Genomic DNA, 19,006 nt, shown 5'->3' on the forward strand with positions numbered 1-19,006 from the left:
CCGACAAACAAGCAAAATGAACAAAAAGCATTGAATTCAATTCTTTCTGATTTTAGAAACTGCATTAAAGAAGGGGTGCACCGGTCCTGGAGATACTGCAATACCAGGTCAATGCGTGGAGTGGACAGAGCAAGCTCTTTTTCCATCTCCCTGTTCTAAAAATCCATTTAATATATGGTCCCCAGATAGGGGACGTATCAGATATTAAACTGATAAGAACAGATACTACACTTGATCTTAGCCAAAAGGCCGAGAAGCGATAACCAGAATTGGTTTCCGACTACGGTGCCACCCAAGGATTCTGAAAAGTCCATTTGTGGAGATGGCCACCTGGACTCCCGTTAAGAAGACATGCTGTCAACCTCTAGATCCCTCACATGCCTGCACTTTTCGGCTTGCTGCTGCTGCAATTCACGCGTTTTAGATCTGCATAACTCCACCTCTTTTAGCACAGTACCCTCAACCCCCCGCTGTTCCCACCCGCCTCAACACCGTTGGAAGGGAGGAGAACCAATTAAGGCGGGGGGGGGGGGGGTGGAACGAGCAGCTGTCTACCCTTAGCAGGAGGGTTGCTGATTAATTACCTCTCCTGCTGCTGCTGCTGCTGGATGTCCAGCAGCAGACTGAAGGTGGCTGCTGCTGTGCGCAGGTATATAAAGGCTCAGAGCCTATTATGACACGCGCAGCCAGCGTTCCATTGCCACATTCCGTCTACTGCAGGCGGGATACCTGGATGGCTGAATGTCACTGAGAAGCTCACAGAGACCGCCATAAGCAACAGTTTAAAAGAATGCCACAGACTAATCAACCAAACTTTTTGGGTTGGTTTCTCTTTTATAGTCTGCAGGCATTAAATGAAAGAAGTCAGTGTTCCAGCAGAGGGAGACAACGTTTCAGAAAAGGCATTGTAGCAAACCAAAAAAGAAATTTTAAGCGCAGCAGAGTAACCAGCTCACATACCTGTTAGCTCAGGTGAGTTTAAAAGGCTGCTGTTGATAACAAGGGCATTTGCTAAATAGATGGTGTGTGTGCAACAATATACTGAAAGGTCAATTATATTGTGCAGCTTATCTCACCACCTGTAGTTATTTAGGTGAAAGCTCCAAAATGCTTGCCTAATATGTCTGTTTATCCAAAAGGAAGTATAGAGGGAGAGCTAGATAGATAGCATTGCATTACATTACATTACATGGCAATGCAATGCACAGTTGCTGAAGTTGAACCAAAATGAGCTTGTCATCTGGCTTCTGCAACTTTTAACATGAAAAATCCAATGAGGAGAAGAAAAGCAAAGCCAAAGAGTCCATCCCAAAATCCGACAAACAAGCAAAATGAACAAAAAGCATTGAATTCAATTCTTTCTGATTTTAGAAACTGCATTAAAGAAGGGGTGCACCGGTCCTGGAGATACTGCAATACCAGGTCAATGCGTGGAGTGGACAGAGCAAGCTCTTTTTCCATCTCCCTGTTCTAAAAATCCATTTAATATATGGTCCCCAGATAGGGGACGTATCAGATATTAAACTGATAAGAACAGATACTACACTTGATCTTAGCCAAAAGGCCGAGAAGCGATAACCAGAATTGGTTTCCGACTACGGTGCCACCCAAGGATTCTGAAAAGTCCATTTGTGGAGATGGCCACCTGGACTCCCGTTAAGAAGACATGCTGTCAACCTCTAGATCCCTCACATGCCTGCACTTTTCGGCTTGCTGCTGCTGCAATCCACGCGTTTTAGATCTGCATAACTCCACCTCTTTTAGCACAGTACCCTCAACCCCCGGCTGTTCCCACCCGCCTCAACACCGTTGGAAGGGAGGAGAACCAATTAAGGCGGGGGGGGGGGTGGAACGAGCAGCTGTCTACCCTTAGCAGGAGGGTTGCTGATTAATTACCTCTCCTGCTGCTGCTGCTGCTGGCTGTCCAGCAGCAGACTGAAGGTGGCTGCTGCTGTGCGCAGGTATATAAAGGCTCAGAGCCTATTATGACACGCACAGCCAGCGTTCCATTGCCACATTCTGTCTACTGCAGGCGGGATACCTGGATGGCTGAATGTCACTGAGAAGCTCACAGAGACCGCCATAAGCAACAGTTTAAAAGAATGCCACAGACTAATCAACCAAACTTTTTGGGTTGGTTTCTCTTTTATAGTCTGCAGGCATTAAATGAAAGAAGTCAGTGTTCCAGCAGAGGGAGACAACGTTTCAGAAAAGGCATTGTAGCAAACCAAAAAAGAAATTTTAAGCGCAGCAGAGTAACCAGCTCACATACCTGTTAGCTCAGGTGAGTTTAAAAGGCTGCTGTTGATAACAAGGGCATTTGCTAAATAGATGGTGTGTGTGCAACAATATACTGAAAGGTCAATTATATTGTGCAGCTTATCTCACCACCTGTAGTTATTTAGGTGAAAGCTCCAAAATGCTTGCCTAATATGTCTGTTTATCCAAAAGGAAGTATAGAGGGAGAGCTAGATAGATAGCATTGCATTACATTACATTACATGGCAATGCAATGCACAGTTGCTGAAGTTGAACCAAAATGAGCTTGTCATCTGGCTTCTGCAACTTTTAACATGAAAAATCCAATGAGGAGAAGAAAAGCAAAGCCAAAGAGTCCATCCCAAAATCCGACAAACAAGCAAAATGAACAAAAAGCATTGAATTCAATTCTTTCTGATTTTAGAAACTGCATTAAAGAAGGGGTGCACCGGTCCTGGAGATACTGCAATACCAGGTCAATGCGTGGAGTGGACAGAGCAAGCTCTTTTTCCATCTCCCTGTTCTAAAAATCCATTTAATATATGGTCCCCAGATAGGGGACGTATCAGATATTAAACTGATAAGAACAGATACTACACTTGATCTTAGCCAAAAGGCCGAGAAGCGATAACCAGAATTGGTTTCCGACTACGGTGCCACCCAAGGATTCTGAAAAGTCCATTTGTGGAGATGGCCACCTGGACTCCCGTTAAGAAGACATGCTGTCAACCTCTAGATCCCTCACATGCCTGCACTTTTCGGCTTGCTGCTGCTGCAATCCACGCGTTTTAGATCTGCATAACTCCACCTCTTTTAGCACAGTACCCTCAACCACCGGCTGTTCCCACCCGCCTCAACACCGTTGGAAGGGAGGAGAACCAATTAAGGCGGGGGGGGGGTGGAACGAGCAGCTGTCTACCCTTAGCAGGAGGGTTGCTGATTAATTACCTCTCCTGCTGCTGCTGCTGCTGGCTGTCCAGCAGCAGACTGAAGGTGGCTGCTGCTGTGCGCAGGTATATAAAGGCTCAGAGCCTATTATGACACGCACAGCCAGCGTTCCATTGCCACATTCCGTCTACTGCAGGCGGGATACCTGGATGGCTGAATGTCACTGAGAAGCTCACAGAGACCGCCATAAGCAACAGTTTAAAAGAATGCCACAGACTAATCAACCAAACTTTTTGGGTTGGTTTCTCTTTTATAGTCTGCAGGCATTAAATGAAAGAAGTCAGTGTTCCAGCAGAGGGAGACAACGTTTCAGAAAAGGCATTGTAGCAAACCAAAAAAGAAATTTTAAGCGCAGCAGAGTAACCAGCTCACATACCTGTTAGCTCAGGTGAGTTTAAAAGGCTGCTGTTGATAACAAGGGCATTTGCTAAATAGATGGTGTGTGTGCAACAATATACTGAAAGGTCAATTATATTGTGCAGCTTATCTCACCACCTGTAGTTATTTAGGTGAAAGCTCCAAAATGCTTGCCTAATATGTCTGTTTATCCAAAAGGAAGTATAGAGGGAGAGCTAGATAGATAGCATTGCATTACATTACATTACATGGCAATGCAATGCACAGTTGCTGAAGTTGAACCAAAATGAGCTTGTCATCTGGCTTCTGCAACTTTTAACATGAAAAATCCAATGAGGAGAAGAAAAGCAAAGCCAAAGAGTCCATCCCAAAATCCGACAAACAAGCAAAATGAACAAAAAGCATTGAATTCAATTCTTTCTGATTTTAGAAACTGCATTAAAGAAGGGGTGCACCGGTCCTGGAGATACTGCAATACCAGGTCAATGCGTGGAGTGGACAGAGCAAGCTCTTTTTCCATCTCCCTGTTCTAAAAATCCATTTAATATATGGTCCCCAGATAGGGGACGTATCAGATATTAAACTGATAAGAACAGATACTACACTTGATCTTAGCCAAAAGGCCGAGAAGCGATAACCAGAATTGGTTTCCGACTACGGTGCCACCCAAGGATTCTGAAAAGTCCATTTGTGGAGATGGCCACCTGGACTCCCGTTAAGAAGACATGCTGTCAACCTCTAGATCCCTCACATGCCTGCACTTTTCGGCTTGCTGCTGCTGCAATCCACGCGTTTTAGATCTGCATAACTCCACCTCTTTTAGCACAGTACCCTCAACCCCCGGCTGTTCCCACCCGCCTCAACACCGTTGGAAGGGAGGAGAACCAATTAAGGCGGGGGGGGGTGGAACGAGCAGCTGTCTACCCTTAGCAGGAGGGTTGCTGATTAATTACCTCTCCTGCTGCTGCTGCTGCTGGCTGTCCAGCAGCAGACTGAAGGTGGCTGCTGCTGTGCGCAGGTATATAAAGGCTCAGAGCCTATTATGACACGCGCAGCCAGCGTTCCATTGCCACATTCCGTCTACTGCAGGCGGGATACCTGGATGGCTGAATGTCACTGAGAAGCTCACAGAGACCGCCATAAGCAACAGTTTAAAAGAATGCCACAGACTAATCAACCAAACTTTTTGGGTTGGTTTCTCTTTTATAGTCTGCAGGCATTAAATGAAAGAAGTCAGTGTTCCAGCAGAGGGAGACAACGTTTCAGAAAAGGCATTGTAGCAAACCAAAATAGAAATTTTAAGCGCAGCAGAGTAACCAGCTCACATACCTGTTAGCTCAGGTGAGTTTAAAAGGCTGCTGTTGATAACAAGGGCATTTGCTAAATAGATGGTGTGTGTGCAACAATATACTGAAAGGTCAATTATATTGTGCAGCTTATCTCACCACCTGTAGTTATTTAGGTGAAAGCTCCAAAATGCTTGCCTAATATGTCTGTTTATCCAAAAGGAAGTATAGAGGGAGAGCTAGATAGATAGCATTGCATTACATTACATTACATGGCAATGCAATGCACAGTTGCTGAAGTTGAACCAAAATGAGCTTGTCATCTGGCTTCTGCAACTTTTAACATGAAAAATCCAATGAGGAGAAGAAAAGCAAAGCCAAAGAGTCCATCCCAAAATCCGACAAACAAGCAAAATGAACAAAAAGCACTGAATTCAATTCTTTCTGATTTTAGAAACTGCATTAAAGAAGGGGTGCACCGGTCCTGGAGATACTGCAATACCAGGTCAATGCGTGGAGTGGACAGAGCAAGCTCTTTTTCCATCTCCCTGTTCTAAAAATCCATTTAATATATGGTCCCCAGATAGGGGACGTATCAGATATTAAACTGATAAGAACAGATACTACACTTGATCTTAGCCAAAAGGCCGAGAAGCGATAACCAGAATTGGTTTCCGACTACGGTGCCACCCAAGGATTCTGAAAAGTCCATTTGTGGAGATGGCCACCTGGACTCCCGTTAAGAAGACATGCTGTCAACCTCTAGATCCCTCACATGCCTGCACTTTTCGGCTTGCTGCTGCTGCAATCCACGCGTTTTAGATCTGCATAACTCCACCTCTTTTAGCACAGTACCCTCAACCCCCGGCTGTTCCCACCCGCCTCAACACCGTTGGAAGGGAGGAGAACCAATTAAGGCGGGGGGGGGGTGGAACGAGCAGCTGTCTACCCTTAGCAGGAGGGTTGCTGATTAATTACCTCTCCTGCTGCTGCTGCTGCTGGCTGTCCAGCAGCAGACTGAAGGTGGCTGCTGCTGTGCGCAGGTATATAAAGGCTCAGAGCCTATTATGACACGCGCAGCCAGCGTTCCATTGCCACATTCCGTCTACTGCAGGCGGGATACCTGGATGGCTGAATGTCACTGAGAAGCTCACAGAGACCGCCATAAGCAACAGTTTAAAAGAATGCCACAGACTAATCAACCAAACTTTTTGGGTTGGTTTCTCTTTTATAGTCTGCAGGCATTAAATTAAAGAAGTCAGTGTTCCAGCAGAGGGAGACAACGTTTCAGAAAAGGCATTGTAGCAAACCAAAAAAGAAATTTTAAGCGCAGCAGAGTAACCAGCTCACATACCTGTTAGCTCAGGTGAGTTTAAAAGGCTGCTGTTGATAACAAGGGCATTTGCTAAATAGATGGTGTGTGTGCAACAATATACTGAAAGGTCAATTATATTGTGCAGCTTATCTCACCACCTGTAGTTATTTAGGTGAAAGCTCCAAAATGCTTGCCTAATATGTCTGTTTATCCAAAAGGAAGTATAGAGGGAGAGCTAGATAGATAGCATTGCATTACATTACATTACATGGCAATGCAATGCACAGTTGCTGAAGTTGAACCAAAATGAGCTTGTCATCTGGCTTCTGCAACTTTTAACATGAAAAATCCAATGAGGAGAAGAAAAGCAAAGCCAAAGAGTCCATCCCAAAATCCGACAAACAAGCAAAATGAACAAAAAGCATTGAATTCAATTCTTTCTGATTTTAGAAACTGCATTAAAGAAGGGGTGCACCAGTCCTGGAGATATTGCAATACAAGGTCAATGCGTGGAGTGGACAGAGCAAGCTCTTTTTCCATCTCCCTGTTCTAAAAATCCATTTAATATATGGTCCCCAGATAGGGGACGTATCAGATATTAAACTGATAAGAACAGATACTACACTTGATCGTAGCCAAAAGGCCGAGAAGCGATAACCAGAATTGGTTTCCGACTACGGTGCCACCCAAGGATTCTGAAAAGTCCATTTGTGGAGATGGCCACCTGGACTCCCGTTAAGAAGACATGCTGTCAACCTCTAGATCCCTCACATGCCTGCACTTTTCGGCTTGCTGCTGCTGCAATCCACGCGTTTTAGATCTGCATAACTCCACCTCTTTTAGCACAGTACCCTCAACCCCCGGCTGTTCCCACCCGCCTCAACACCGTTGGAAGGGAGGAGAACCAATTAAGGCGGGGGGGGGGTGGAACGAGCAGCTGTCTACCCTTAGCAGTAGGGTTGCTGATTAATTACCTCTCCTGCTGCTGCTGCTGGCTGTCCAGCAGCAGACTGAAGGTGGCTGCTGCTGTGCGCAGGTATATAAAGGCTCAGAGCCTATTATGACACGCGCAGCCAGCGTTCCATTGCCACATTCCGTCTACTGCAGGCGGGATACCTGGATGGCTGAATGTCACTGAGAAGCTCACAGAGACCGCCATAAGCAACAGTTTAAAAGAATGCCACAGACTAATCAACCAAACTTTTTGGGTTGGTTTCTCTTTTATAGTCTGCAGGCATTAAATGAAAGAAGTCAGTGTTCCAGCAGAGGGAGACAACGTTTCATAAAAGGCATTGTAGCAAACCAAAAAAGAAATTTTAAGCGCAGCAGAGTAACCAGCTCACATACCTGTTAGCTCAGGTGAGTTTAAAAGGCTGCTGTTGATAACAAGGGCATTTGCTAAATAGATGGTGTGTGTGCAACAATATACTGAAAGGTCAATTATATTGTGCAGCTTATCTCACCACCTGTAGTTATTTAGGTGAAAGCTCCAAAATGCTTGCCTAATATGTCTGTTTATCCAAAAGGAAGTATAGAGGGAGAGCTATATAGATAGCATTGCATTACATTACATTACATGGCAATGCAATGCACAGTTGCTGAAGTTGAACCAAAATGAGCTTGTCATCTGGCTTCTGCAACTTTTAACATGAAAAATCCAATGAGGAGAAGAAAAGCAAAGCCAAAGAGTCCATCCCAAAATCCGACAAACAAGCAAAATGAACAAAAAGCATTGAATTCAATTCTTTCTGATTTTAGAAACTGCATTAAAGAAGGGGTGCACCGGTCCTGGAGATACTGCAATACCAGGTCAATGCGTGGAGTGGACAGAGCAAGCTCTTTTTCCATCTCCCTGTTCTAAAAATCCATTTAATATATGGTCCCCAGATAGGGGACGTATCAGATATTAAACTGATAAGAACAGATACTACACTTGATCTTAGCCAAAAGGCCGAGAAGCGATAACCAGAATTGGTTTCCGACTACGGTGCCACCCAAGGATTCTGAAAAGTCCATTTGTGGAGATGGCCACCTGGATTCCCGTTAAGAAGACATGCTGTCAACCTCTAGATCCCTCACATGCCTGCACTTTTCGGCTTGCTGCTGCTGCAATCCACGCGTTTTAGATCTGCATAACTCCACCTCTTTTAGCACAGTACCCTCAACCCCCGGCTGTTCCCACCCGCCTCAACACCGTTGGAAGGGAGGAGAACCAATTAAGGCGGGGGGGGGGGTGGAACGAGCAGCTGTCTACCCTTAGCAGGAGGGTTGCTGATTAATTACCTCTCCTGCTGCTGCTGCTGCTGGCTGTCCAGCAGCAGACTGAAGGTGGCTGCTGCTGTGCGCAGGTATATAAAGGCTCAGAGCCTATTATGACACGCGCAGCCAGCGTTCCATTGCCACATTCCGTCTACTGCAGGCGGGATACCTGGATGGCTGAATGTCACTGAGAAGATCACAGAGACCGCCATAAGCAACAGTTTAAAAGAATGCCACAGACTAATCAACCAAACTTTTTGGGTTGGTTTCTCTTTTATAGTCTGCAGGCATTAAATGAAAGAAGTCAGTGTTCCAGCAGAGGGAGACAACGTTTCAGAAAAGGCATTGTAGCAAACCAAAAAAGAAATTTTAAGCGCAGCAGAGTAACCAGCTCACATACCTGTTAGCTCAGGTGAGTTTAAAAGGCTGCTGTTGATAACAAGGGCATTTGCTAAATAGATGGTGTGTGTGCAACAATATACTGAAAGGTCAATTATATTGTGCAGCTTATCTCACCACCTGTAGTTATTTAGGTGAAAGCTCCAAAATGCTTGCCTAATATGTCTGTTTATCCAAAAGGAAGTATAGAGGGAGAGCTAGATAGATAGCATTGCATTACATTACATTACATGGCAATGCAATGCACAGTTGCTGAAGTTGAACCAAAATGAGCTTGTCATCTGGCTTCTGCAACTTTTAACATGAAAAATCCAATGAGGAGAAGAAAAGCAAAGCCAAAGAGTCCATCCCAAAATCCGACAAACAAGCAAAATGAACAAAAAGCATTGAATTCAATTCTTTCTGATTTTAGAAACTGCATTAAAGAAGGGGTGCACCGGTCCTGGAGATACTGCAATACCAGGTCAATGCGTGGAGTGGACAGAGCAAGCTCTTTTTCCATCTCCCTGTTCTAAAAATCCATTTAATATATGGTCCCCAGATAGGGGACGTATCAGATATTAAACTGATAAGAACAGATACTACACTTGATCTTAGCCAAAAGGCCGAGAAGCGATAACCAGAATTGGTTTCCGACTACGGTGCCACCCAAGGATTCTGAAAAGTCCATTTGTGGAGATGGCCACCTGGACTCCCGTTAAGAAGACATGCTGTCAACCTCTAGATCCCTCACATGCCTGCACTTTTCGGCTTGCTGCTGCTGCAATCCACGCGTTTTAGATCTGCATAACTCCACCTCTTTTAGCACAGTACCCTCAACCCCCGGCTGTTCCCACCCGCCTCAACACCGTTGGAAGGGAGGAGAACCAATTAAGGCGGGGGGGGGGGTGGAACGAGCAGCTGTCTACCCTTAGCAGGAGGGTTGCTGATTAATTACCTTTCCTGCTGCTGCTGCTGCTGGCTGTCCAGCAGCAGACTGAAGGTGGCTGCTGCTGTGCGCAGGTATATAAAGGCTCAGAGCCTATTATGACACGCGCAGCCAGCGTTCCATTGCCACATTCCGTCTACTGCAGGCGGGATACCTGGATGGCTGAATGTCACTGAGAAGCTCACAGAGACCGCCATAAGCAACAGTTTAAAAGAATGCCACAGACTAATCAACCAAACTTTTTGGGTTGGTTTCTCTTTTATAGTCTGCAGGCATTAAATGAAAGAAGTCAGTGTTCCAGCAGAGGGAGACAACGTTTCAGAAAAGGCATTGTAGCAAACCAAAAAAGAAATTTTAAGCGCAGCAGAGTAACCAGCTCACATACCTGTTAGCTCAGGTGAGTTTAAAAGGCTGCTGTTGATAACAAGGGCATTTGCTAAATAGATGGTGTGTGTGCAACAATATACTGAAAGGTCAATTATATTGTGCAGCTTATCTCACCACCTGTAGTTATTTAGGTGAAAGCTCCAAAATGCTTGCCTAATATGTCTGTTTATCCAAAAGGAAGTATAGAGGGAGAGCTTGATAGATAGCATTGCATTACATTACATTACATGGCAATGCAATGCACAGTTGCTGAAGTTGAACCAAAATGAGCTTGTCATCTGGCTTCTGCAACTTTTAACATGAAAAATCCAATGAGGAGAAGAAAAGCAAAGCCAAAGAGTCCATCCCAAAAATCCGACAAACAAGCAAAATGAACAAAAATCATTGAATTCAATTCTTTCTGATTTTAGAAACTGCATTAAAGAAGGGGTGCACCGGTCCTGGAGATACTGCAATACCAGGTCAATGCGTGGAGTGGACAGAGCAAGCTCTTTTTCCATCTCCCTGTTCTAAAAATCCATTTAATATATGGTCCCCAGATAGGGGACGTATCAGATATTAAACTGATAAGAATAGATTTTTTTTTTTTTTTTTTTTTTCGAAAGCCCGAATTCGTGTACAAAACCCGAGTGCGCTTAAAAAAGTGACAAGTGCCACAAAAAAAGTGCACTAGGATGCTGATCTTCTTGAAACCCTCTCCAAAAGGAGAAGGGTCCCCCAAACCATTCCCCATCCCTCCGAGCCAGAAGGCCACAGCGAGGAACAGGGACAAATAGCCACCTCCAGCCGGAGCCAGAGGCGACCCAATCTTACCCCCAATACCTGCCCGAGTTCTCACCCGAGCAAGGCACTGGGAGCCAAAGACTGTGCTCCCCTCTCGGAAGAGGGGAGCCAACAACGCTCTCCTCCCGAAAGAGGAGAGCCAGGGGGGATCAGGGGGGAGCGGAACCTGATGGCCACACACTCCCCCCCTAGACCTGCCAAGAGAGGAACCCGTAAGGGAACCGCATCCCGACAAAATCCTAGTAAGGACGTGGACACACGTGAAAAAGTGGACACACAGTGACAAAAAAAATTAAATAAATAGTGAAGGTTTCACAGTATAATACTGCCCGGACCTTCGACCGGGAATTGAAAAATTCCCCATCCTAAGGCCAGAAGGCCCGGAATAAGGGTGTGTGTGAAGAAAGAAATATTGAAGTGCTAGTGCAAATGTGCCTTAAACTCAAGTGGGGTTCCCAATCCCAGTGAGTTAAGGCACCCCAGGGTCACCACTCCTGGGGCACTTCACACTTCGGGCTTTCGATCTTCCCCGGCCCAATGGCGTCGATCCTGGGGGGCCATGCTTTCCACCAGATGACTATATTAGCCAACTGGCGTACTAACAAGCGCCTAAGCCCCAGTGTGCATAATGTATCAATCTACTAGGGCGGCCAACATCCAAAACCGCCTTTTCGAAAGATACTACACTTGATCTTAGCCAAAAGGCCGAGAAGCATTAACCAGAATTGGTTTCCGACTACGGTGCCACCCAAGGATTCTGAAAAGTCCATTTGTGGAGATGGCCACCTGGACTCCCGTTAAGAAGACATGCTGTCAACCTCTAGATCCCTCACATGCCTGCACTTTTCGGCTTGCTGCTGCTGCAATCCACGCGTTTTAGATCTGCATAACTCCACCTCTTTTAGCACAGTACCCTCAACCCCCGGCTGTTCCCACCCGCCTCAACACCGTTGGAAGGGAGGAGAACCAATTAAGGCGGGGGGGGGGGTGGAACGAGCAGCTGTCTACCCTTAGCAGGAGGGTTGCTGATTAATTACCTTTCCTGCTGCTGCTGCTGCTGGCTGTCCAGCAGCAGACTGAAGGTGGCTGCTGCTGTGCGCAGGTATATAAAGGCTCAGAGCCTATTATGACACGCGCAGCCAGCGTTCCATTGCCACATTCCGTCTACTGCAGGCGGGATACCTGGATGGCTGAATGTCACTGAGAAGCTCACAGAGACCGCCATAAGCAACAGTTTAAAAGAATGCCACAGACTAATCAACCAAACTTTTTGGGTTGGTTTCTCTTTTATAGTCTGCAGGCATTAAATGAAAGAAGTCAGTGTTCCAGCAGAGGGAGACAACGTTTCAGAAAAGGCATTGTAGCAAACCAAAAAAGAAATTTTAAGCGCAGCAGAGTAACCAGCTCACATACCTGTTAGCTCAGGTGAGTTTAAAAGGCTGCTGTTGATAACAAGGGCATTTGCTAAATAGATGGTGTGTGTGCAACAATATACTGAAAGGTCAATTATATTGTGCAGCTTATCTCACCACCTGTAGTTATTTAGGTGAAAGCTCCAAAATGCTTGCCTAATATGTCTGTGTATCCAAAAGGAAGTATAGAGGGAGAGCTAGATAGATAGCATTGCATTACATTACATTACATGGCAATGCAATGCACAGTTGCTGAAGTTGAACCAAAATGAGCTTGTCATCTGGCTTCTGCAACTTTTAACATGAAAAATCCAATGAGGAGAAGAAAAGCAAAGCCAAAGAGTCCATCCCAAAATCCGACAAACAAGCAAAATGAACAAAAAGCATTGAATTCAATTCTTTCTGATTTTAGAAACTGCATTAAAGAAGGGGTGCACCGGTCCTGGAGATACTGCAATACCAGGTCAATGCGTGGAGTGGACAGAGCAAGCTCTTTTTCCATCTCCCTGTTCTAAAAATCCATTTAATATATGGTCCCCAGATAGGGGACGTATCAGATATTAAACTGATAAGAACAGATACTACACTTGATCTTAGCCAAAAGGCCGAGAAGCGATAACCAGAATTGGTTTCCGACTACGGTGCCACCCAAGGATTCTGAAAAGTCCATTTGTGGAGATGGCCACCTGGACTCCCGTTAAGAAGACATGCTGTCAACCTCTAGATCCCTCACATGCCTGCACTTTTCGGCTTGCTGCTGCTGCAATCCACGCGTTTTAGATCTGCATAACTCCACCTCTTTTAGCACAGTACCCTCAACCCCCGGCTGTTCCCACCCGCCTCAACACCGTTGGAAGGGAGGAGAACCAATTAAGGCGGGGGGGGGGTGGAACGAGCAGCTGTCTACCCTTAGCAGGAGGGTTGCTGATTAATTACCTCTCCTGCTGCTGCTGCTGCTGGCTGTCCAGCAGCAGACTGAAGGTGGCTGCTGCTGTGCGCAGGTATATAAAGGCTCAGAGCCTATTATGACACGCGCAGCCAGCGTTCCATTGCCACATTCCGTCTACTGCAGGCGGGATACCTGGATGGCTGAATGTCACTGAGAAGCTCACAGAGACCGCCATAAGCAACAGTTTAAAAGAATGCCACAGACTAATCAACCAAACTTTTTGGGTTGGTTTCTCTTTTATAGTCTGCAGGCATTAAATGAAAGAAGTCAGTGTTCCAGCAGAGGGAGACAACGTTTCAGAAAAGGCATTGTAGCAAACCAAAAAAGAAATTTTAAGCGCAGCAGAGTAACCAGCTCACATACCTGTTAGCTCAGGTGAGTATAAAAGGCTGCTGTTGATAACAAGGGCATTTGCTAAATAGATGGTGTGTGTGCAACAATATACTGAAAGGTCAATTATATTGTGCAGCTTATCTCACCACCTGTAGTTATTTAGGTGAAAGCTCCAAAATGCTTGCCTAATATGTCTGTTTATCCAAAAGGAAGTATAGAGGGAGAGCTAGATAGATAGCATTGCATTACATTACATTACATGGCAATGCAATGCACAGTTGCTGAAGTTGAACCAAAATGAGCTTGTCATCTGGCTTCTGCAACTTTTAACATGAAAAATCCAATGAGGAGAAGAAAAGCAAAGCCAAAGAGTCCATCCCAAAATCCGACAAACAAGCAAAATGAACAAAAAGCATTGAATTCAATTCTTTCTGATTTTAGAAACTGCATTAAAGAAGGGGTGCACCGGTCCTGGAGATACTGCAATACCAGGTCAATGCGTGGAGTGGACAGAGCAAGCTCTTTTTCCATCTCCCTGTTCTAAAAATCCATTTAATATATGGTCCCCAGATAGGGGACGTATCAGATATTAAACTGATAAGAACAGATACTACACTTGATCTTAGCCAAAAGGCCGAGAAGCGATAACCAGAATTGGTTTCCGACTACGGTGCCACCCAATGATTCTGAAAAGTCCATTTGTGGAGATGGCCACCTGGACTCCCGTTAAGAAGACATGCTGTCAACCTCTAGATCCCTCACATGCCTGCACTTTTCGGCTTGCTGCTGCTGCAATCCACGCGTTTTAGATCTGCATAACTCCACCTCTTTTAGCACAGTACCCTCAACCCCCGGCTGTTCCCACCCGCCTCAACACCGTTGGAAGGGAGGAGAACCAATTTAGGCGGGGGGGGGGGTGGAACGAGCAGCTGTCTACCCTTAGCAGGAGGGTTGCTGATTAATTACCTCTCCTGCTGCTGCTGCTGCTGGCTGTCCAGCAGCAGACTGAAGGTGGCTGCTGCTGTGCGCAGGTATATAAAGGCTCAGAGCCTATTATGACACGCGCAGCCAGCGTTCCATTGCCACATTCCGTCTACTGCAGGCGGGATACCTGGAAGGCTGAATGTCACTGAGAAGCTCACAGAGACCGCCATAAGCAACAGTTTAAAAGAATGCCACAGACTAATCAACCAAACTTTTTGGGTTGGTTTCTCTTTTATAGTCTGCAGGCATTAAATGAAAGAAGTCAGTGTTCCAGCAGAGGGAGACAACGTTTCAGAAAAGGCATTGTAGCAAACCAAAAAAGAAATTTTAAGCGCAGCAGAGTAACCAGCTCACATACCTGTTAGCTCAGGTGAGTTTAAAAGGCTGCTGTTGATAACAAGGGCATTTGCTAAATAGATGGTGTGTGTGCAACAATATACTGAAAGGTCAATTATATTGTGCAGCTTATCTCACCACCTGTAGTTATTTAGGTGAAAGCTCCAAAATGCTTGCCTAATATGTCTGTTTATCCAAAAGGAAGTATAGAGGGAGAGCTAGATAGATAGCATTGCATTACATTACATTACATGGCAATGCAATGCACAGTTGCTGAAGTTGAACCAAAATGAGCTTGTCATCTGGCTTCTGCAACTTTTAACATGAAAAATCCAATGAGGAGAAGAAAAGCAAAGCCAAAGAGTCCATCCCAAAATCCGACAAACAAGCAAAATGAACAAAAAGCATTGAATTCAATTCTTTCTGATTTTAGAAACTGCATTAAAGAAGGGGTGCACCGGTCCTGGAGATACTGCAATACCAGGTCAATGCGTGGAGTGGACAGAGCAAGCTCTTTTTCCATCTCCCTGTTCTAAAAATCCATTTAATATATGGTCCCCAGATAGGGGACGTATCAGATATTAAACTGATAAGAACAGATACTACACTTGATCTTAGCCAAAAGGCCGAGAAGCGATAACCAGAATTGGTTTCCGACTACGGTGCCACCCAAGGATTCTGAAAAGTCCATTTGTGGAGATGGCCACCTGGACTCCCGTTAAGAAGACATGCTGTCAACCTCTAGATCCCTCACATGCCTGCACTTTTCGGCTTGCTGCTGCTGCAATCCACGCGTTTTAGATCTGCATAACTCCACCTCTTTTAGCACAGTACCCTCAACCCCCGGCTGTTCCCACCCGCCTCAACACCGTTGGAAGGGAGGAGAACCAATTAAGGCGGGGGGGGGGGGGGTGGAACGACCAGCTGTCTACCCTTAGCAGGAGGGTTGCTGATTAATTACCTCTCCTGCTGCTGCTGCTGCTGGCTGTCCAGCAGCAGACTGAAGGTGGCTGCTGCTGTGCGCAGGTATATAAAGGCTCAGAGCCTATTATGACACGCGCAGCCAGCGTTCCATTGCCACATTCCGTCTACTGCAGGCGGGATACCTGGATGGCTGAATGTCACTGAGAAGCTCACAGAGACCGCCATAAGCAACAGTTTAAAAGAATGCCACAGACTAATCAACCAAACTTTTTGGGTTGGTTTCTCTTTTATAGTCTGCAGGCATTAAATGAAAGAAGTCAGTGTTCCAGCAGAGGGAGACAACGTTTCAGAAAAGGCATTGTAGCAAACCAAAAAAGAAATTTTAAGCGCAGCAGAGTAACCAGCTCACATACCTGTTAGCTCAGGTGAGTTTAAAAGGCTGCTGTTGATAACAAGGGCATTTGCTAAATAGATGGTGTGTGTGCAACAATATACTGAAAGGTCAATTATATTGTGCAGCTTATCTCACCACCTGTAGTTATTTAGGTGAAAGCTCCAAAATGCTTGCCTAATATGTCTGTTTATCCAAAAGGAAGTATAGAGGGAGAGCTAGATAGATAGCATTGCATTACATTACATTACATGGCAATGCAATGCACAGTTGCTGAAGTTGAACCAAAATGAGCTTGTCATCTGGCTTCTGCAACTTTTAACATGAAAAATCCAATGAGGAGAAGAAAAGCAAAGCCAAAGAGTCCATCCCAAAATCCGACAAACAAGCAAAATGAACAAAAAGCATTGAATTCAATTCTTTCTGATTTTAGAAACTGCATTAAAGAAGGGGTGCACCGGTCCTGGAGATACTGCAATACCAGGTCAATGCGTGGAGTGGACAGAGCAAGCTCTTTTTCCATCTCCCTGTTCTAAAAATCCATTTAATATATGGTCCCCAGATAGGGGACGTATCAGATATTAAACTGATAAGAACAGATACTACACTTGATCTTAGCCAAAAGGCCGAGAAGCGATAACCAGAATTGGTTTCCGACTACGGTGCCACCCAAGGATTCTGAAAAGTCCATTTGTGGAGATGGCCACCTGGACTCCCGTTAAGAAGACATGCTGTCAACCTCTAGATCCCTCACATGCCTGCACTTTTCGGCTTGCTGCTGCTGCAATCCACGCGTTTTAGATCTGCATAACTCCACCTCTTTTAGCACAGTACCCTCAACCCCCGGCTGTTCCCACCCGCCTCTACACCGTTGGAAGGGAGGAGAACCAATTAAGGCGGGGGGGGGGGTGGAACGAGCAGCTGTCTACCCTTAGCAGGAGGGTTGCTGATTAATTACCTCTCCTGCTGCTGCTGCTGCTGGCTGTCCAGCAGCAGACTGAAGGTGGCTGCTGCTGTGCGCAGGTATATAAAGGCTCAGAGCCTATTATGACACGCGCAGCCAGCGTTCCATTGCCACATTCCGTCTACTGCAGGCGGGATACCTGGAAGGCTGAATGTCACTGAGAAGCTCACAGAGACCGCCATAAGCAACAGTTTAAAAGAATGCCACAGACTAATCAACCAAACTTTTTGGGTTGGTTTCTCTTTTATAGTCTGCAGGCATTAAATGAAAGAAGTCAGTGTTCCAGCAGAGGGAGACAACGTTTCAGAAAAGGCATTGTAGCAAACCAAAAAAGAAATTTTAAGCGCAGCAGAGTAACCAGCTCACATACCTGTTAGCTCAGGTGAGTTTAAAAGGCTGCTGTTGATAACAAGGGCATTTGCTAAATAGATGGTGTGTGTGCAACAATATACTGAAAGGTCAATTATATTGTGCAGCTTATCTCACCACCTGTAGTTATTTAGGTGAAAGCTCCAAAATGCTTGCCTAATATGTCTGTTTATCCAAAAGGAAGTATAGAGGGAGAGCTAGATAGATAGCATTGCATTACATTACATTACATGGCAATGCAATGCACAGTTGCTGAAGTTGAACCAAAATGAGCTTGTCATCTGGCTTCTGCAACTTTTAACATGAAAAATCCAATGAGGAGAAGAAAAGCAAAGCCAAAGAGTCCATCCCAAAATCCGACAAACAAGCAAAATGAACAAAAAGCATTGAATTCAATTCTTTCTGATTTTAGAAACTGCATTAAAGAAGGGGTGCACCGGTCCTGGAGATACTGCAATACCAGGTCAATGCGTGGAGTGGACAGAGCAAGCTCTTTTTCCATCTCCCTGTTCTAAAAATCCATTTAATATATGGTCCCCAGATAGGGGACGTATCAGATATTAAACTGATAAGAACAGATACTACACTTGATCTTAGCCAAAAGGCCGAGAAGCGATAACCAGAATTGGTTTCCGACTACGGTGCCACCCAAGGATTCTGAAAAGTCCATTTGTGGAGATGGCCACCTGGACTCCCGTTAAGAAGACATGCTGTCAACCTCTAGATCCCTCACATGCCTGCACTTTTCGGCTTGCTGCTACTGCAATCCACGCGTTTTAGATCTGCATAACTCCACCTCTTTTAGCACAGTACCCTCAACCCCCGGCTGTTCCCACCCGCCTCAACACCGTTGGAAGGGAGGAGAACCAATTAAGGCGGGGGGGGGGGTGGAACGAGCAGCTGTCTACCCTTAGCAGGAGGGTTGCTGATTAATTACCTCTCCTGCTGCTGCTGCTGGCTGTCCAGCAGCAGACTGAAGGTGGCTGCTGCTGTGCGCAGGTATATAAAGGCTAAGAGCCTATTATGACACGCGCAGCCAGCGTTCCATTGCCACATTCCGTCTACTGCAGGCGGGATACCTGGATGGCTGAATGTCACTGAGAAGCTCACAGAGACCGCCATAAGCAACAGTTTAAAAGAATGCCACAGACTAATCAACCAAACTTTTTGGGTTGGTTTCTCTTTTATAGTCTGCAGGCATTAAATGAAAGAAGTCAGTGTTCCAGCAGAGGGAGACATCGTTTCAGAAAAGGCATTGTAGCAAACCAAAAAAGAAATTTTAAGCGCAGCAGAGTAACCAGCTCACATACCTGTTAGCTCAGGTGAGTTTAAAAGGCTGCTGTTGATAACAAGGGCATTTGCTAAATAGATGGTGTGTGTGCAACAATATACTGAAAGGTCAATTATATTGTGCAGCTTATCT

General features: G+C 45.5%; 14 non-coding genes across 14 annotated transcripts; all 14 read right to left on the bottom strand.

The window, feature by feature from the left end:
- Positions 1–70: 70 nt before the first annotated feature.
- On the bottom strand, positions 71–261 carry LOC141211009 (U2 spliceosomal RNA). Its single transcript, XR_012280998.1, has one exon. It is a non-coding gene; the product is annotated as a U2 spliceosomal RNA (small nuclear RNA).
- A 1,124-nt stretch (positions 262–1,385) lies between these two features.
- LOC141211011 (U2 spliceosomal RNA) lies at positions 1,386–1,576 on the bottom strand. Its single transcript, XR_012281000.1, has one exon. It is a non-coding gene; the product is annotated as a U2 spliceosomal RNA (small nuclear RNA).
- A 1,121-nt stretch (positions 1,577–2,697) lies between these two features.
- LOC141211013 (U2 spliceosomal RNA) lies at positions 2,698–2,888 on the bottom strand. The gene has a single exon (XR_012281001.1). It is a non-coding gene; the product is annotated as a U2 spliceosomal RNA (small nuclear RNA).
- Positions 2,889–4,008: 1,120 nt separating this feature from the next.
- Positions 4,009–4,199, bottom strand: LOC141211014 (U2 spliceosomal RNA). The gene has a single exon (XR_012281002.1). It is a non-coding gene; the product is annotated as a U2 spliceosomal RNA (small nuclear RNA).
- A 1,119-nt stretch (positions 4,200–5,318) lies between these two features.
- On the bottom strand, positions 5,319–5,509 carry LOC141211015 (U2 spliceosomal RNA). The gene has a single exon (XR_012281003.1). It is a non-coding gene; the product is annotated as a U2 spliceosomal RNA (small nuclear RNA).
- A 1,120-nt stretch (positions 5,510–6,629) lies between these two features.
- Positions 6,630–6,820, bottom strand: LOC141210492 (U2 spliceosomal RNA). Its single transcript, XR_012280659.1, has one exon. It is a non-coding gene; the product is annotated as a U2 spliceosomal RNA (small nuclear RNA).
- A 1,117-nt stretch (positions 6,821–7,937) lies between these two features.
- LOC141211016 (U2 spliceosomal RNA) lies at positions 7,938–8,128 on the bottom strand. Its single transcript, XR_012281004.1, has one exon. It is a non-coding gene; the product is annotated as a U2 spliceosomal RNA (small nuclear RNA).
- A 1,121-nt stretch (positions 8,129–9,249) lies between these two features.
- On the bottom strand, positions 9,250–9,440 carry LOC141211017 (U2 spliceosomal RNA). The gene has a single exon (XR_012281005.1). It is a non-coding gene; the product is annotated as a U2 spliceosomal RNA (small nuclear RNA).
- A 1,122-nt stretch (positions 9,441–10,562) lies between these two features.
- LOC141210708 (U2 spliceosomal RNA) lies at positions 10,563–10,749 on the bottom strand. Its single transcript, XR_012280829.1, has one exon. It is a non-coding gene; the product is annotated as a U2 spliceosomal RNA (small nuclear RNA).
- Positions 10,750–12,759: 2,010 nt separating this feature from the next.
- Positions 12,760–12,950, bottom strand: LOC141211018 (U2 spliceosomal RNA). Its single transcript, XR_012281006.1, has one exon. It is a non-coding gene; the product is annotated as a U2 spliceosomal RNA (small nuclear RNA).
- A 1,120-nt stretch (positions 12,951–14,070) lies between these two features.
- LOC141211019 (U2 spliceosomal RNA) lies at positions 14,071–14,261 on the bottom strand. Its single transcript, XR_012281007.1, has one exon. It is a non-coding gene; the product is annotated as a U2 spliceosomal RNA (small nuclear RNA).
- A 1,121-nt stretch (positions 14,262–15,382) lies between these two features.
- Positions 15,383–15,573, bottom strand: LOC141211020 (U2 spliceosomal RNA). Its single transcript, XR_012281008.1, has one exon. It is a non-coding gene; the product is annotated as a U2 spliceosomal RNA (small nuclear RNA).
- Positions 15,574–16,697: 1,124 nt separating this feature from the next.
- On the bottom strand, positions 16,698–16,888 carry LOC141211021 (U2 spliceosomal RNA). The gene has a single exon (XR_012281009.1). It is a non-coding gene; the product is annotated as a U2 spliceosomal RNA (small nuclear RNA).
- A 1,121-nt stretch (positions 16,889–18,009) lies between these two features.
- On the bottom strand, positions 18,010–18,200 carry LOC141211023 (U2 spliceosomal RNA). The gene has a single exon (XR_012281011.1). It is a non-coding gene; the product is annotated as a U2 spliceosomal RNA (small nuclear RNA).
- Positions 18,201–19,006: the final 806 nt, after the last annotated feature.

This window comes from Phyllobates terribilis, unplaced genomic scaffold (genome assembly GCF_046119375.1).
Source record: "Phyllobates terribilis strain yellow unplaced genomic scaffold, ASM4611937v1 Scaffold_169__1_contigs__length_4117513, whole genome shotgun sequence".
Taxonomy (NCBI): domain Eukaryota; kingdom Metazoa; phylum Chordata; class Amphibia; order Anura; family Dendrobatidae; genus Phyllobates; species Phyllobates terribilis.